Genomic DNA, 15604 nt, shown 5'->3' on the forward strand with positions numbered 1-15604 from the left:
CCCCCCCACCACTTGACACCTGCCTGCCACACTGGGGATACCTGCCTGCCACACTGGGGATACCTGCCTGCTGCACTGTGTAAAATGGGGACACCTGCCTGCCACGCTGTGTAAAATGGGGGCCTGCCTGCCACGCTGTGTAAAATGGGGGCCTGCCTGCCGCACTGTGTAAAATGGGGACACCTGCCTCACTGTGTAAAATGGGGACACCTGCCTGCCGCACTGTGTAAAATGGGGGCACCTGCCTTCCGCACTGTGTAAAATGGGGACACCTGTCTGCCGCACTGTGTAAAATGGGGACACCTGCCTGACGCACTGTGTAAAATGGGCGCCTGCCTGCCGCACTATGTAAAATGGGGACACCTGCCTCACTGTGTAAAATGGGGACACCTGCCTCACTGTGTAAAATGGGGACACCTGCCTCACTGTGTAAAATGGGGACACCTGCCTGCCGCACTGTGTAAAATGGGGACACCTGCCTGCCGCACTGTGTAAAATGGGGGCACCTGCCTGCCGCACTGTGTAAAATGGGGACACCTGTCTGCGAAACTGTGTAAAATGGGGACACCTGTCTGCCGCACTGTGTAAAATGGGGACACCTGCCTGCCGCACTGTGTAAAATGGGCGCCTGCCTGCCGCACTATGTAAAATGGGGACACCTGCCTCACTGTGTAAAATGGGGACACCTGCCTCACTGTGTAAAATGGGGACACCTGCCTCACTGTGTAAAATGGGGACACCTGCCTGCCGCACTGTGTAAAATGGGGACACCTGCCTGCCGCACTGTGTAAAATGGGGATACCTGCCTGCGTACTGTGTAAAATGGGGATATCTGCCCTCCGCACTGTGTAAAATGGGGATACCTGCCTGCCACACTTTGTAAAATGGGGATTCCTGCCTGCCGCGCTGTGTAAAATGGGGATATCTGCCTGCCGCGCTGTGTAAAATGGGGATACCTGCCTGCGTACTGTGTAAAATGGGGATATCTGCCTGCTGCGCTCTGTAAAATGGGGACACCTGCCTGCCGCACTGTGTAAAATGGGGGCACCTGCCTGCCGCACTGTGTAAAATGGGGACACCTGTCTGCCGCACTGTGTAAAATGGGGACACCTGCCTGCCGCACTATGTAAAATGGGGACACCTGCCTCACTGTGTAAAATGGGGACACCTGCCTGCCGCACTGTGTAAAATGGGGACACCTGCCTGCCGCACTGTGTAAAATGGGCACACCTGCCTGCCGCACTGTGTAAAATGGGCACACCTGCCTGCCGCACTGTGTAAAATGGGGACACCTGCCTGCCGCACTGTGTAAAATGGGGATATCTGCCTTCCGCACTGTGTAAAATGGGGATACCTGCCTGCCACACTTTGTAAAATGGGGATACCTGCCTGCCGCGCTGTGTAAAATGGGGATATCTGCCTGCCGCACTGTGTAAAATGGGGATACCTGCCTGCGTACTGTGTAAAATGGGGATATCTGCCTGCTGCGCTCTGTAAAATGGGGACACCTGCCTGCCGCACTGTGTAAAATGGGGGCACCTGCCTGCCGCACTGTGTAAAATGTGGACACCTGTCTGCCGCACTGTGTAAAATGGGGACACCTGCCTGCCGCACTGTGTAAAATGGGCGCCTGCCTGCCGCACTATGTAAAATGGGGACACCTGCCTCACTGTGTAAAATGGGGACACCTGCCTGCCGCACTGTGTAAAATGGGGACACCTGCCTGCCGCACTGTGTAAAATGGGGACACCTGCCTGCCGCACTGTGTAAAATGGGGACACCTGCCTGCCGCACTGTGTAAAATGGGGATACCTGCCTGCGTACTGTGTAAAATGGGGATATCTGCCTTCCGCACTGTGTAAAATGGGGATACCTGCCTGCCACACTTTGTAAAATGGGGATACCTGCCTGCCGCGCTGTGTAAAATGGGGATATCTGCCTGCCGCACTGTGTAAAATGGGGATACCTGCCTGCGTACTGTGTAAAATGGGGATATCTGCCTGCTGCGCTCTGTAAAATGGGGACACCTGCCTGCCGCACTGTGTAAAATGGGGACACTTGGCTGCTGTAATGTGTAAAATGGGGACTTTTTTTATTTTTTTTATATCATCACGCCCTGTGGTGGGCGTGATGATATCAGATGAGGCCACGCCTTGTCGGGAGCGCGCGCGCCGGAGGCGCGCGCATACTTTTTCTTTTTTATAGCTATATGGGGGGGCGAAATTTTTTTTATAGCAATGGGGGGGGGGGGGCGCATTTTTAAATCTCGCACTGGGAGCCAAATTGTCTAGAAACGGCCCTGTTGCCCTCCCACAAGTGTGTACTCCGAAAGAGTGTTTAGTGCCGCCGCTCACCTTGTCAGCAATCGGCGTACGAGGTTACATCCAGAAAATGTGGAGAAGATGATGTTCATTAAAATGAATTATAATCAATTCCTCCGTGGAGACATTGACCAGCAGCAATTGCCTCCACAAAGTACACAGGGAGCTGAGATGGTGGATTCCAGTGGGGACGAATTGATAATCTGTGAGGAGGGGGATGTACACGGTGATATATCGGAGGGTGAAGATGAGGTGGACATCTTGCCTCTGTAGAGCCAGTTTGTGCAAGGAGAGATTAATTGCTTCTTTTTTGGTGGGGGTCCAAACCAACCCGTCATTTCAGTCACAGTCGTGTGGCAGACCCTGTCACTGAAATGATGGGTTGGTTAAAGTGTGCATGTCCTGTTTATACAACATAAGGGTGGGTGGGAGGGCCCAAGGACAATTCCATCTTGCACCTCTTTTTTCTTTAATTTTTCTTTGCGTCATGTGCTGTTTGGGGAGGGTTTTTTGGAAGGGACATCCTGCGTGACACTGCAGTGCCACTCCTAGATGGGCCCGGTGTTTGTGTCGGCCACTAGGGTCGCTTATCTTACTCACACAGCTACCTCATTGCGCCTCTTTTTTTCTTTGCGTCATGTGCTGTTTGGGGAGGGTTTTTTGGAAGGGACATCCTGCGTGACACTGCAGTGACACTCCTAGATGGGCCCGGTGTTTGTGTCGGCCACTAGGGTCGCTTATCTTACTCACACAGCTACCTCATTGCGCCTCTTTTTCTTTGCGTCATGTGCTGTTTGGGGAGGGTTTTTTGGAAGGGACATCCTGCGTGACACTGCAGTGCCACTCCTAGATGGGCCCGGTGTTTGTGTCGGCCACTAGGGTCGCTTATCTTACTCACACAGCTACCTCATTGCGCCTCTTTTTTTCTTTGCGTCATGTGCTGTTTGGGGAGGGTTTTTTGGAAGGGACATCCTGCGTGACACTGCAGTGACACTCCTAGATGGGCCCGGTGTTTGTGTCGGCCACTAGGGTCGCTTATCTTACTCACACAGCTACCTCATTGCGCCTCTTTTTTTCTTTGCGTCATGTGCTGTTTGGGGAGGGTTTTTTGGAAGGGACATCCTGCGTGACACTGCAGTGACACTCCTAGATGGGCCAGGTGTTTGTGCCGGCCACTAGGGTCGCTTATCTTACTCACACAGCTACCTCATTGCGCCTCTTTTTTTCTTTGCGTCATGTGCTGTTTGGGGAGGGTTTTTTGGAAGGGACATCCTGCGTGACACTGCAGTGACACTCCTAGATGGGCCCGGTGTTTGTGTCGGCCACTAGGGTCGCTTAGCTTAGTCATCCAGCGACCTAGGTGCAAATTTTAGGACTAAAAATAATATTGTGAGGTGTGAGGTATTCAGAATAGACTGAAAATGAGTGTAAATTATGGTTTTTGAGGTTAATAATACTTTGGGATCAAAATGACCCCCAAATTCTATGATTTAAGCTGTTTTTTAGTGTTTTTTGAAAAAAACACCCGAATCCAAAACACACCCGAATCCGACAAAAAAAATTCGGTGAGGTTTTGCCAAAACGCGGTCGAACCCAAAACACGGCCGCGGAACCGAACCCAAAACCAAAACACAAAACCCGAAAAATTTCCGGCGCTCATCTCTAGTGTTTTATCCATGAAACACGAGGTCCTCGTCCACGCTCACAATGGCCGGAGGGCCTAGGAATGACTGGTCTGACTGATTCAATCACTGGCGCAAATTATTCTATTCCATTTGTTGGAGCACTCCTACATAAACACTGGAGAAGTATGAATTTATATATATATATATATATATATATATAATAAGAATTTACTTACCGATAATTCTATTTCTCATAGTCCGTAGTGGATGCTGGGGACTCCGTAAGGACCATGGGGAATAGCGGCTCCGCAGGAGACTGGGCACATCTAAAGAAAGCTTTAGGACTACCTGGTGTGCACTGGCTCCTCCCCCTATGACCCTCCTCCAAGCCTCAGTTAGGATACTGTGCCCGGACGAGCGTACACAATAAGGAAGGATTTTGAATCCCTGGTAAGACTCATACCAGCCACACCAATCACACCGTATAACCTGTGATCTGAACCCAGTTAACAGCATGATAACAGAGGAGCCTCTGAAAGATGGCTCACAACAATAATAACCCGATTTTTGTAACAATAACTATGTACAAGTATTGCAGACAATCCGCACTTGGGATGGGCGCCCAGCATCCACTACGGACTATGAGAAATAGAATTATCGGTAAGTAAATTCTTATTTTCTCTAACGTCCTAAGTGGATGCTGGGGACTCCGTAAGGACCATGGGGATTATACCAAAGCTCCCAAACGGGCGGGAGAGTGCGGATGACTCTGCAGCACCAAATGAGAGAACTCCAGGTCCTCCTCAGCCAGGGTATCAAATTTGTAGAATTTTACAAACGTATTTGCTCCTGACCAAGTAGCTGCTCGGCAAAGTTGTAAAGCCGAGACCCCTCGGGCAGCCGCCCAAGATGAGCCCACCTTCCTTGTGGAGTGGGCATTTACAGATTTTTGGCTGTGGCAGGCCTGCCACAGAATGTGCAAGCTGAATTGTACTACAAATCCAACGAGCAATAGTCTGCTTAGAAGCAGGAGCACCCAGCTTGTTGGGTGCATACAGTATAAACAGCGAGTCAGATTTTCTGACTCCAGCCGTCCTGGAAACATATATTTTCAGGGCACTGACAACGTCTAGCAACTTGGAGGCCTCCAAGTCCCTAGTAGCCGCAGGCACCACCAATAGGTTGGTTCAGGTGAGACGCTGAAACCACCTTGGGGAGAAACTGAGGACGAGTCCTCAATTCCGCCCTGTCCTGTCCGAATGGAAAATCAGATAAGGGCTTTTTCAGGATAAAGCCGCCAATTCTGACACGCGCCTGGCCCAGGCCAGGGACAACAGCATGACCACTTTCCATGTGAGATATTTTAACTCCACAGATTTAAGTGGTTCAAACCAATGTGACTTTTGGAACCAAAAACTACATTGAGATCCCAAAGTGCCACTGGAGGCACAAAAGGAGGCTGTATAAGCAGTACCCCTTTTACAAACGTCTGAACTTCAGGGACTGAAGCTAGTTCTTTTTGGAAGTTGACAGGGCCGAAATTTGAACCTTAATGGACCCCAATTTCAGGCCCATAGACACTCCTGTTTGCAGGAAATGTAGGAATCGACCCAGTTGAATTTCCTCCGTCGGGCCTTACTGGCCTCGCACCACGCAACATATTTTCGCCAATTGCGGTGATAATGTTTTTGCGGTTACATCCTTCCTGGCTTTGATCAGGATAGGGATGACTTCATCCGGAATGCCTTTTTTCCTTCAGGATCCGGCGTTCAACCGCCATGCCGTCAAACGCAGCCGCGGTAAGTCTTGGAACAGACAGGGTCCTTGCTGGAGCAGGTCCCTTCTTAGAGGTAGAGGCCACGGATCCTCCGTGAGCATCTCTTGAAGTTCCGGTTACCAAGTCCTTCTTGGCCAATCCGGAGCCACGAATATAGTGCTTTCTCCTCACCATCTTATCAATCTCAGTACCTTGGGTATGAGAGGCAGAGGAGGGAACACATACACTGACTGGTACACCCACGGTGTTACCAGAGCGTCTACAACTATTGCCTGAGGGTCTCTTGACCTGGCGCAATACCTGTCGAGTTTTTTAATCATGTGGACGACTTCTGGGTGAAGTCCCCACTCTCCCGGGTGGAGGTCGTGCTGAGGAAGTCTGCTTCCCAGTTGTCCACTCCCGGAATGAATACTGTTGACAGTGCTATCACATGATTTTCCGCCCAGCGAAGAATCCTTGCAGCTTCTGCCATTGCCCTCCTGCTTCTTGTGCCACCCTGTCTGTTTACGTGGGTGACTGCCATGATGTTGTCCGACTGGATCAACACCGGCTGACCTTTAAGCAGAGGTCTTGCTAAGCTTAGAGCATTGTAAATGGCCCTTAGCTTCAGGATATTTATGTGAAGTGATGTATCCAGGCTTGACCCTAAGCCCTGGATATTCCTTCCCTGTGTGACTGCTCCCCAGCCTCGCATCCGTGGTCACCAGGACCCAGTCCTGAATGCCGAATCTGCGGCCCTCTAGAAGATGAGCACTCTGCAACCACCACATGATGGATACCCTTGTCCTTGGTGACAGGGTTATCCGCTGATGCATCTGAAAATGCGACCCGGACCATTTGTCCAGTAGGTTCCACTGGATAAACTAAAACTTTCACTAAGAAGCTCAGGAGAGCCCCTAGTGTGCACCCTTCTCGTCGGGCACAGAAATCTAACTGAGGCTTGGAGGAGGGTCATAGGGGGAGGAGCCAGTGCACACCAGTTAGTCCTAAAGCTTTCTTTAGATGTGCCCAGTCTCCTGCGGAGCCGCTATTCCCCATGGTCCTTACGGAGTCCCCAGCATCCACTTAGGACGTTAGAGAATATATATATATATATATATATATATATATATATTGTGACAAGAACACTGGGATAGTGTTTGAGGGCAGGTATATTTGTCCCAGGTTCTTGTCTTACATGTTTTAGAAAATGTTAACTTCTAGGAAAAATGCTTTTTGTTTTGTCTGAACCTTTTCAGTTTGCTGTAAAAGCTGGGTAAAGGCTCTGAGAGAGAGATAAGGCGAGTTCTAGACATTGGGCCCAGTTCGGGTCTTTGGCCTCACAGAGGGCTAATCAGGGTTTCAGCTGTGTAAGAGTGTTATAGTGCTTCTAACCTGATTAGTATGGGCAGACTGCCTGGGAAGGCTGGAGGATCTGTGTGTGAGAGACACGCTTTCTGATGCAAGTAAGCTATACAGTATGTACTGAAGAACTCTGTGTTTTGTTTAGTGACAGTTAGGAATATCTTATGTTTAGTTAGTGCCGGACAGGCAAGGTATTTTTATTTTTGGGTTTTGTTTTATTTTCTGTTTCAATAAAACTGGCCGGGGTCAGTTGTACCAGAAACTGGACTTGTGTTGTTCCTCAGCTGCTGCGTGAGGCCATATTCCCCAGGAAAAGGCGCCTTGCACCCCTACAGTGTTACAACTTGGTGGAGAATGCGAGCACACCGTTCTGCGCATAAGTGAAAGCAGCAGCTTTGTGAGGCCTGCAGAAAACGGTGGTTTATGCAGATACAGCCCAGTGTGAAGTTACTGAGACTCACCCCTGAGGGTTTGATATGTCCTGGGTGAAAGCAGCTACAAAGCCGCCTGAAAAATCTGTCGACATGGAGGATCTGCTTAAAGCCTTGCTGCAAGCTACAGCGGCTCAGCAGGAGGCCAACCGACAGCAGCAGGTGGCAATGGAAGAAAATTGGAGACTACAGCAGGAGGCCAACAGACAGCAGCAGGTGGCAATGGAGGAAAATATAAGACAGCAGCAGGTGGCAATGGAGGAAAATAAGAGACAACAGCAGGCAGTTGTTGATGAACTTTACAGGCAACAGCGTCAGGATAGACAGGCCTTAACAGAAGTGGTGCAGAGCCTTGCAGCCCGGATTGGAGATGTGGCCGTCAGTGCTCCGACCAGCTCTAGTTCTATACGGGCCAGTCACTTCCTGCAGAAAATGACAGAGGCTGATGATGTGGAGGCCTACTTGACCACGTTTGAAAGGACTGCAGAGCGTGAGAACTGGCCAAAAGCACAGTGGGCCAGTCTGCTGGCACCTTTCCTGTCAGGTGAGCCCCAAAAAGCTTACTTTGATTTAAGCCCTGCTGAGGCTCGGGACTATGATAAACTAAAGACTGAGATCCTGACCCGCCTGGGAGTCACGCTGTCAGTACGAGCACAACGGGTGCACCGTTGGCTGTACGCCATGGAGAAGCCTCCGCGCTCCCAGATGCACGACCTTATTCAGCTAACAAAAAAATGGCTACAGCCAGAGACATTAACTGGTCCCCAGATGGTGGAAAGAGTCGTCATGGACCGCTACTTGAGATCTTTGCCCATGGTCCTGCGCAAGTGGGTGAGCCATGGAAACCCGGGTACTGCTGACCAATTAGTGGACATGGTAGAGAGGTATTTGGCAGCAGAGGAACTACTGATGACCACCCAGCAACCCATAGATCCTCGACAGCGCCCTTCAGTAAAGACTGGTAAGACTGTTCCGTGGGAAAACGTTGCTGGGCGGTTAAGAGAACGCAGGGCTGGAGAGACTGTAAACACTGGCCCTGGAGACAGGCCAATGGGGCTAGAACGGTCTATGCTGCCCAAACGGGTTGATAATCGTGTGGTTAAATGTTTTAGGTGTGGTATGCCAGGTCATGTTATTGCCAATTGCCCAGTCACGCAAGAACCCATGCAATGTGATGCTGCCTTTGAATGTCGCAGAATGTCTTTCTTTGCTAGGTTAGCCTGTACTGTGGTACCTTCACCTGAGCTGGAAAAACAAATGTGTGATGTGTTCTTAGAGGGTAACCGGGTAGAGGCCTTGCTGGATTCAGGAAGTTTAGTTACCCTCGTGAAAGCTGGGTTAGTGAACCCCTTAAAGGTCCAGCAAATACCTATTGGGGTAACTTGCATACATGGGGATACCCAACATTATGCCACTGCTGAGGTGAATATAGAAACTTGTTGTGGGTCAGCAATGGTTAAAGTGGGACTGGTCCCTACCTTGGTGCATGAGGCCATAATAGGGAGGGATTTTCCTCATTTTTGGAAACTGTGGGAATCACGGTTATCAACAGATGTGAGAAGTAAAAAGCCAGTTGATAATACCGGTGATTTTATGGATGTACGTGGGTCTTCGGAACTTTCTGGCCCTTTGCCTTTTGCTAGTTTGGCTGGGGAAGTGACAGATGGGGAGTCCAGTGAGGACCCTCTTGCCGGGAACAGAGACATAGTAGTTAGAACTGAAAGCGTGCCTGACCTGGAGGTAAAGAAGGATCTGTTTGCGTCTGAACAGTTAAAGGATCCTACCTTAATAAAGGCTAGAGAGAATGTTAAGATTGTTAATGGGGAACCTGTGGTACCAGGTGACAGGGTTACGTATCCCCACATGGCCATCTGTAATGAGCTCTTGTACCACATTGTCAAAAGGGGTGAGGATGTGGTGGAACAGCTGGTAGTTCCCCAGCCTTATCGGAGAACGGTACTAGATTTAGCTCATAGTCACGTTACCGCAGGACATTTAGGGGCAGAAAAAACCACTGAAAGAGTTTTACAAAGGTTCTTTTGGCCAGGGGTTTATAAAGAAGTGTCTGAATATTGTTCTTCCTGTCCTGAATGCCAGTATCATGCCCCTAGACCCCATTTCAGGAGCCCACTAGTTCCCATGCCTATTATAGAGGTCCCGTTTGACAGAATAGCCATGGATCTCGTGGGGCCCTTGTTAAAGTCTGCTCGGGGCCATCAGTATATCCTGGTAATTATGGACTATGCCACTCGATATCCTGAGGCTGTCCCTTTACGCACTATCACAACGAAGGCGATAGCTAGGGAGCTGGTGCAGGTATTTAGTAGAGTGGGAATACCAAAAGAAATTTTGACTGACCAAGGTACTCCATTTATGTCAAGGATCATGAAAGAGTTGTGCAAGTTATTTAAGGTCACTCACCTCAGGACGTCCATCTACCATCCCCAAACTGACGGGTTGGTGGAAAGGTTTAATAAAACATTAAAAAGTATGTTAAAAAAGGTTGTTGAGAGAGATGGGAAAAACTGGGATTGTTTGTTGCCCTACTTGTTAATGGCCATCAGAGAAGTTCCTCAGTCCTCTACGGGGTTTTCTCCATTTGATTTGTTGTATGGTAGACACCCCAGAGGGCTGTTGGATATTGCCAAAGAGACGTGGGAAGGACAGACCACTCCTTATAGAAGCGTTATTGAGCATGTAACACAAATGCAGGATAGGATTGCAGCCGTGGCACCTGTTGTCAGAGAGCACATGGAACAGGCCCAAAGTGCTCAACAGAGGGTCTATAACCGGAGTGCCAAGATACGGGAATTTGCTCCTGGCGATAGAGTTCTTGTTTTGGTACCCACTGTGGAAAGCAAATTCCTAGCTAAATGGCAGGGTCCATTTGAGATTAGGGAAAAAGTGAATGAGGTTAATTACAAAGTATACCAGCCGGGAAAGAGAAAACCCGAACAGATCTACCATGTTAACTTAATCAAACCTTGGAAAGATAGGTTGTCTCTGGCAGCGGAGCCTTGCCCTTCGGTGTCTTCACCCCGGTTGCTTCCCGCAGTGAAGGTGTCAGAGACATTATCAGCTGATCAGAACAATCAGGTTAAAGAATTTCTCATCCAAAATAGGGAGGTATTTTCAGAGCTGCCTGGCCGAACGACCATAATAAAACATGACATTGTCACAGAACCAGGGGTCAGGGTTCATTTAAAGCCATATAGGATTCCTGAAGCTCAGCGAGAAGCTATTTCTAAGGAAGTTAAAACCATGTTAGAACTGGGAGTCATAGAGGAGTCTAACAGTGAGTGGTCCAGTCCCATAGTGCTCATCCCGAAGCCCGACGGTAGCATACGCTTCTGTAATGACTTTCGTAAGTTAAATGAGGTGTCCAAGTTTGACGCATACCCCATGCCCCGTGTGGATGAGCTTGTAGAAAGGCTGGGAACAGCCAGGTTTCTCACCACATTGGACCTGACCAAAGGTTACTGGCAAATACATTTATCTGATAGCGCCAAAGAAAAAACAGCCTTTTCGGTTCCGGAGGGGCTGTACCAGTATAAGATGTTACCCTTTGGGTTGCATGGGGCTCCAGCAACCTTTCAACGGGCGATGGATAAAATTTTGAGGCCCCATAGAAAATATGCAGCTGCCTATTTGGATGATGTGGTAATTCACAGTACAGACTGGGGGTCCCATTTGGTTAAAGTACAAGCAGTACTGGACTCAATCAGAGAGGCAGGGTTAACTGCTAACCCAAAGAAGTGCTGCCTCGCAATGGAGGAGGTCAAATACTTGGGCTTCACCATAGGCAGAGGTCTGATTAGGCCCCAATTGAATAAAGTTGATGCTATTCAAAACTGGCCTCGTCCAGTGAATAAAAAACAGGTAAGGGCTTTTTTGGGAATTACTGGGTACTATAGACGGTTTATTCCTAATTTTGCGACCACAGCGGTGCCGTTGTCAGACCTTACCAAAGGGAAGCAGTCAAATGTGGTGAAATGGAACCCTGATGCAGAAAAGGCGTTCCAAGCGTTAAAAGTGGCTTTGTGTTCACAACCGGTGTTGATAACACCAGATTTTTCAAAAGAATTTGTGGTACAGACAGATGCCTCAGAGGTAGGGATAGGTGCTGTGCTGTCCCAAACCAGAGATGGGGACGAACACCCTATCATTTATTTGAGTAGGAAACTCAATGAGCATGAAAAAAGGTATGCCATTGTGGAAAAGGAGGCTTTGGCCATTAAGTGGGCACTAGATACCTTGAGGTATTACCTCTTGGGTAGACAATTCAGACTAGTGACAGACCATGCCCCTTTAAAATGGATGTATGTAAATAGAGGCAAGAATGCTCGTGTAACTAGATGGTTTCTAGCGTTGCAGGACTTTAAGTTTACTGTCGAACATAGACCGGGAACACAATTGGCCAACGCAGATGCATTGTCTCGCATCTTCTGTTTGGGGGCTACAAGTGTTCCGGCCCCTAGGTCGAAACAGGGGAGGGGGATATGTGACAAGAACACTGGGATAGTGTTTGAGGGCAGGTATATTTGTCCCAGGTTCTTGTCTTACATGTTTTAGAAAATGTTAACTTCTAGGAAAAATGCTTTTTGTTTTGTCTGAACCTTTTCAGTTTGCTGTAAAAGCTGGGTAAAGGCTCTGAGAGAGAGATAAGGCGAGTTCTAGACATTGGGCCCAGTTCGGGTCTTTGGCCTCACAGAGGGCTAATCAGGGTTTCAGCTGTGTAAGAGTGTTATAGTGCTTCTAACCTGATTAGTATGGGCAGACTGCCTGGGAAGGCTGGAGGATCTGTGTGTGAGAGACACGCTTTCTGATGCAAGTAAGCTATACAGTATGTACTGAAGAACTCTGTGTTTTGTTTAGTGACAGTTAGGAATATCTTATGTTTAGTTAGTGCCGGACAGGCAAGGTATTTTTATTTTTGGGTTTTGTTTTATTTTCTGTTTCAATAAAACTGGCCGGGGTCAGTTGTACCAGAAACTGGACTTGTGTTGTTCCTCAGCTGCTGCGTGCGGCCATATTCCCCAGGAAAAGGCGCCTTGCACCCCTACAGTGTTACAATATATATATACACACACACACACACACACACACACACACACACACTGGGGCAAAAAAGTATTTGGACAGCCACCGATTGTGCAAGGTGACCCACTTATAAAGATGAGAGAGGTGTGTAATTTCCATCATAGACTTCACCTGTGAGAGACAGAATCTGGAGATCACATTGTATGATTGTTACACTATTTATTTGTTTATTCTTGTGGAAAATAAATATTTGGACAATCAGAAAGTTGAACTCGATACTTTGTAATATAACCTCGGTTGGCAATTACAGAGGTCAGACGTTTCCTGTAGTTCTTGACCAGGTTTGCACACACTGTAGCAGGTATTTTGGCCACTCTTCCATGCCGATCTTCTCTAGATCTGTCATGTTTTGGGGCTGTCGCCGAGCAACACGGAGCCGCTCACCCACATTACACTGTGGTAAAATGTAACCCCCTTATCTGTGCTAAATATAAATCATCCTGTCTGCACATTGCTGATCCCAGAGCAGAGACTGCGTGTGTCTCACACTGCACCGGGGTACACTATGGTACAGATTTATCAAGCCTTGGACAGTGATACATAGCACGGTGATAAAGTACCAACCACTCTCCAAGGCTTGATAAATCTGAGCCTATGTCCGAGTGCTGTTGTGTTTTTTATAATGCTCTCTCTCTCTCTCTCTATGCCATAGCAGTCTCATCTCTCTCTCTATGCCATAGCGGTCTCATCTCTCTCTCTATGCCATAGCGGTCTCATCTCTCTCTCTATGCCATACCTGTCTCATCTCTCTCTCTATGCCATAGCGGTCTCATCTCTCTCTATGCCATAGCTGTCTCATCTCTCTCTCTGCCATAGCTGTCTCATCTATCTCTCTATACCATAGCTGTCTCATCTCTCTCTCTATGCCATAGCTGTCTCATCTCTCTCTCTATGCCATAGCTGTCTCATCTCTCTCTCTATGCCATAGCGGTCTCATCTCTTTCTCTATGCCATAGCTGTCTCATCTCTCTCTCTATGCCATAGCGGTCTCATCTCTCTCTATGCCATAGCGGTCTCATCTCTCTCTCTCTCTATGCCATAGCTGTCTCATCTATCTCTCTATGCCATAGCTGTCTCATCTCTCTCTCTATGCCATAGCTGTCTCATCTCTCTCTCTATGCCATAGCTGTCTCATCTCTCTCTCTATGCCATAGCTGTCTCATCTCTCTCTCTATGCCATAGCGGTCTCATCTCTCTCTCTATGCCATAGCGGTCTCATCTCTCTCTCTATGCCATAGCTGTCTCATCTCTCTCTCTCTATGCCATAGCGGGCTCATCTCTCTCTCTATGCCATACCTGTCTCATCTCTCTCTCTATGCCATAGCGGTCTCATCTCTCTCTCTATGCCATAGCTGTCTCATCTCTCTCTATGCCATAGCTGTCTCATCTCTCTCTATGCCATAGCGGTCTCATCTCTCTCTATGCCATAGCTGTCTCATCTCTCTCTATGCCATAGCTGTCTCATCTCTCTCTCTGCCATAGCTGTCTCATCTATCTCTCTATACCATAGCTGTCTCATCTCTCTCTCTATGCCATAGCTGTCTCATCTCTCTCTCTATGCCATAGCTGTCTCATCTCTCTCTCTATGCCATAGCGGTCTCATCTCTTTCTCTATGCCATAGCTGTCTCATCTCTCTCTCTATGCCATAGCGGTCTCATCTCTCTCTATGCCATAGCGGTCTCATCTCTCTCTCTCTCTATGCCATAGCTGTCTCATCTATCTCTCTATGCCATAGCTGTCTCATCTCTCTCTCTATGCCATAGCTGTCTCATCTCTCTCTCTATGCCATAGCTGTCTCATCTCTCTCTCTATGCCATAGCTGTCTCATCTCTCTCTCTATGCCATAGCGGTCTCATCTCTCTCTCTATGCCATAGCGGTCTCATCTCTCTCTCTATGCCATACCTGTCTCATCTCTCTCTCTATGCCATAGCGGTCTCATCTCTCTCTATGCCATAGCTGTCTCATCTCTCTCTATGCCATAGCTGTCTCATCTCTCTCTCTGCCATAGCTGTCTCATCTATCTCTCTATACCATAGCTGTCTCATCTCTCTCTCTATGCCATAGCTGTCTCATCTCTCTCTCTATGCCATAGCTGTCTCATCTCTCTCTCTATGCCATAGCGGTCTCATCTCTTTCTCTATGCCATAGCTGTCTCATCTCTCTCTCTATGCCATAGCGGTCTCATCTCTCTCTATGCCATAGCGGTCTCATCTCTCTCTATGCCATAGCGGTCTCATCTCTCTCTCTCTCTATGCCATAGCTGTCTCATCTATCTCTCTATGCCATAGCTGTCTCATCTCTCTCTCTATGCCATAGCTGTCTCATCTCTCTCTCTATGCCATAGCTGTCTCATCTCTCTCTCTATGCCATAGCTGTCTCATCTCTCTCTCTATGCCATAGCGGTCTCATCTCTCTCTCTATGCCATAGCGGTCTCATCTCTCTCTCTATGCCATAGCGGTCTCATCTCTCTCTCTATGCCATAGCGGTCTCATCTCTCTCTCTATGCCATAGCGGTCTCATCTCTCTATCTATGCCATAGCGGGCTCATCTCTCGCTCTATGCCATACCTGTCTCATCTCTCTCTCTATGCCATAGCGGTCTCATCTCTCTCTCTATGCCGTAGCGGTCTCATCTCTCTCTCTCTCTCTGCCATAGCTGTCTCATCTATCTCTCTATGCCATAGCTGTCTCATCTCTCTCTCTCTATGCCATAGCGGGCTCATCTCTCTCTCTATGCCATACCTGTCTCATCTCTCTCTCTATGCCATAGCGGTCTCATCTCTCTCTCTATGCCATAGCTGTCTCATCTCTCTCTATGCCATAGCTGTCTCATCTCTCTCTATGCCATAGCTGTCTCATCTCTCTCTCTGCCATAGCTGTCTCATCTATCTCTCTATACCATAGCTGTCTCATCTCTCTCTCTATGCCATAGCTGTCTCATCTCTCTCTCTATGCCATAGCGGTCTCATCTCTCTCTCTATGCCATAGCTGTCTCATCTCTCTC

Source organism: Pseudophryne corroboree, chromosome 8 (genome assembly GCF_028390025.1).
Source record: "Pseudophryne corroboree isolate aPseCor3 chromosome 8, aPseCor3.hap2, whole genome shotgun sequence".
Lineage (NCBI taxonomy): Eukaryota > Metazoa > Chordata > Amphibia > Anura > Myobatrachidae > Pseudophryne > Pseudophryne corroboree.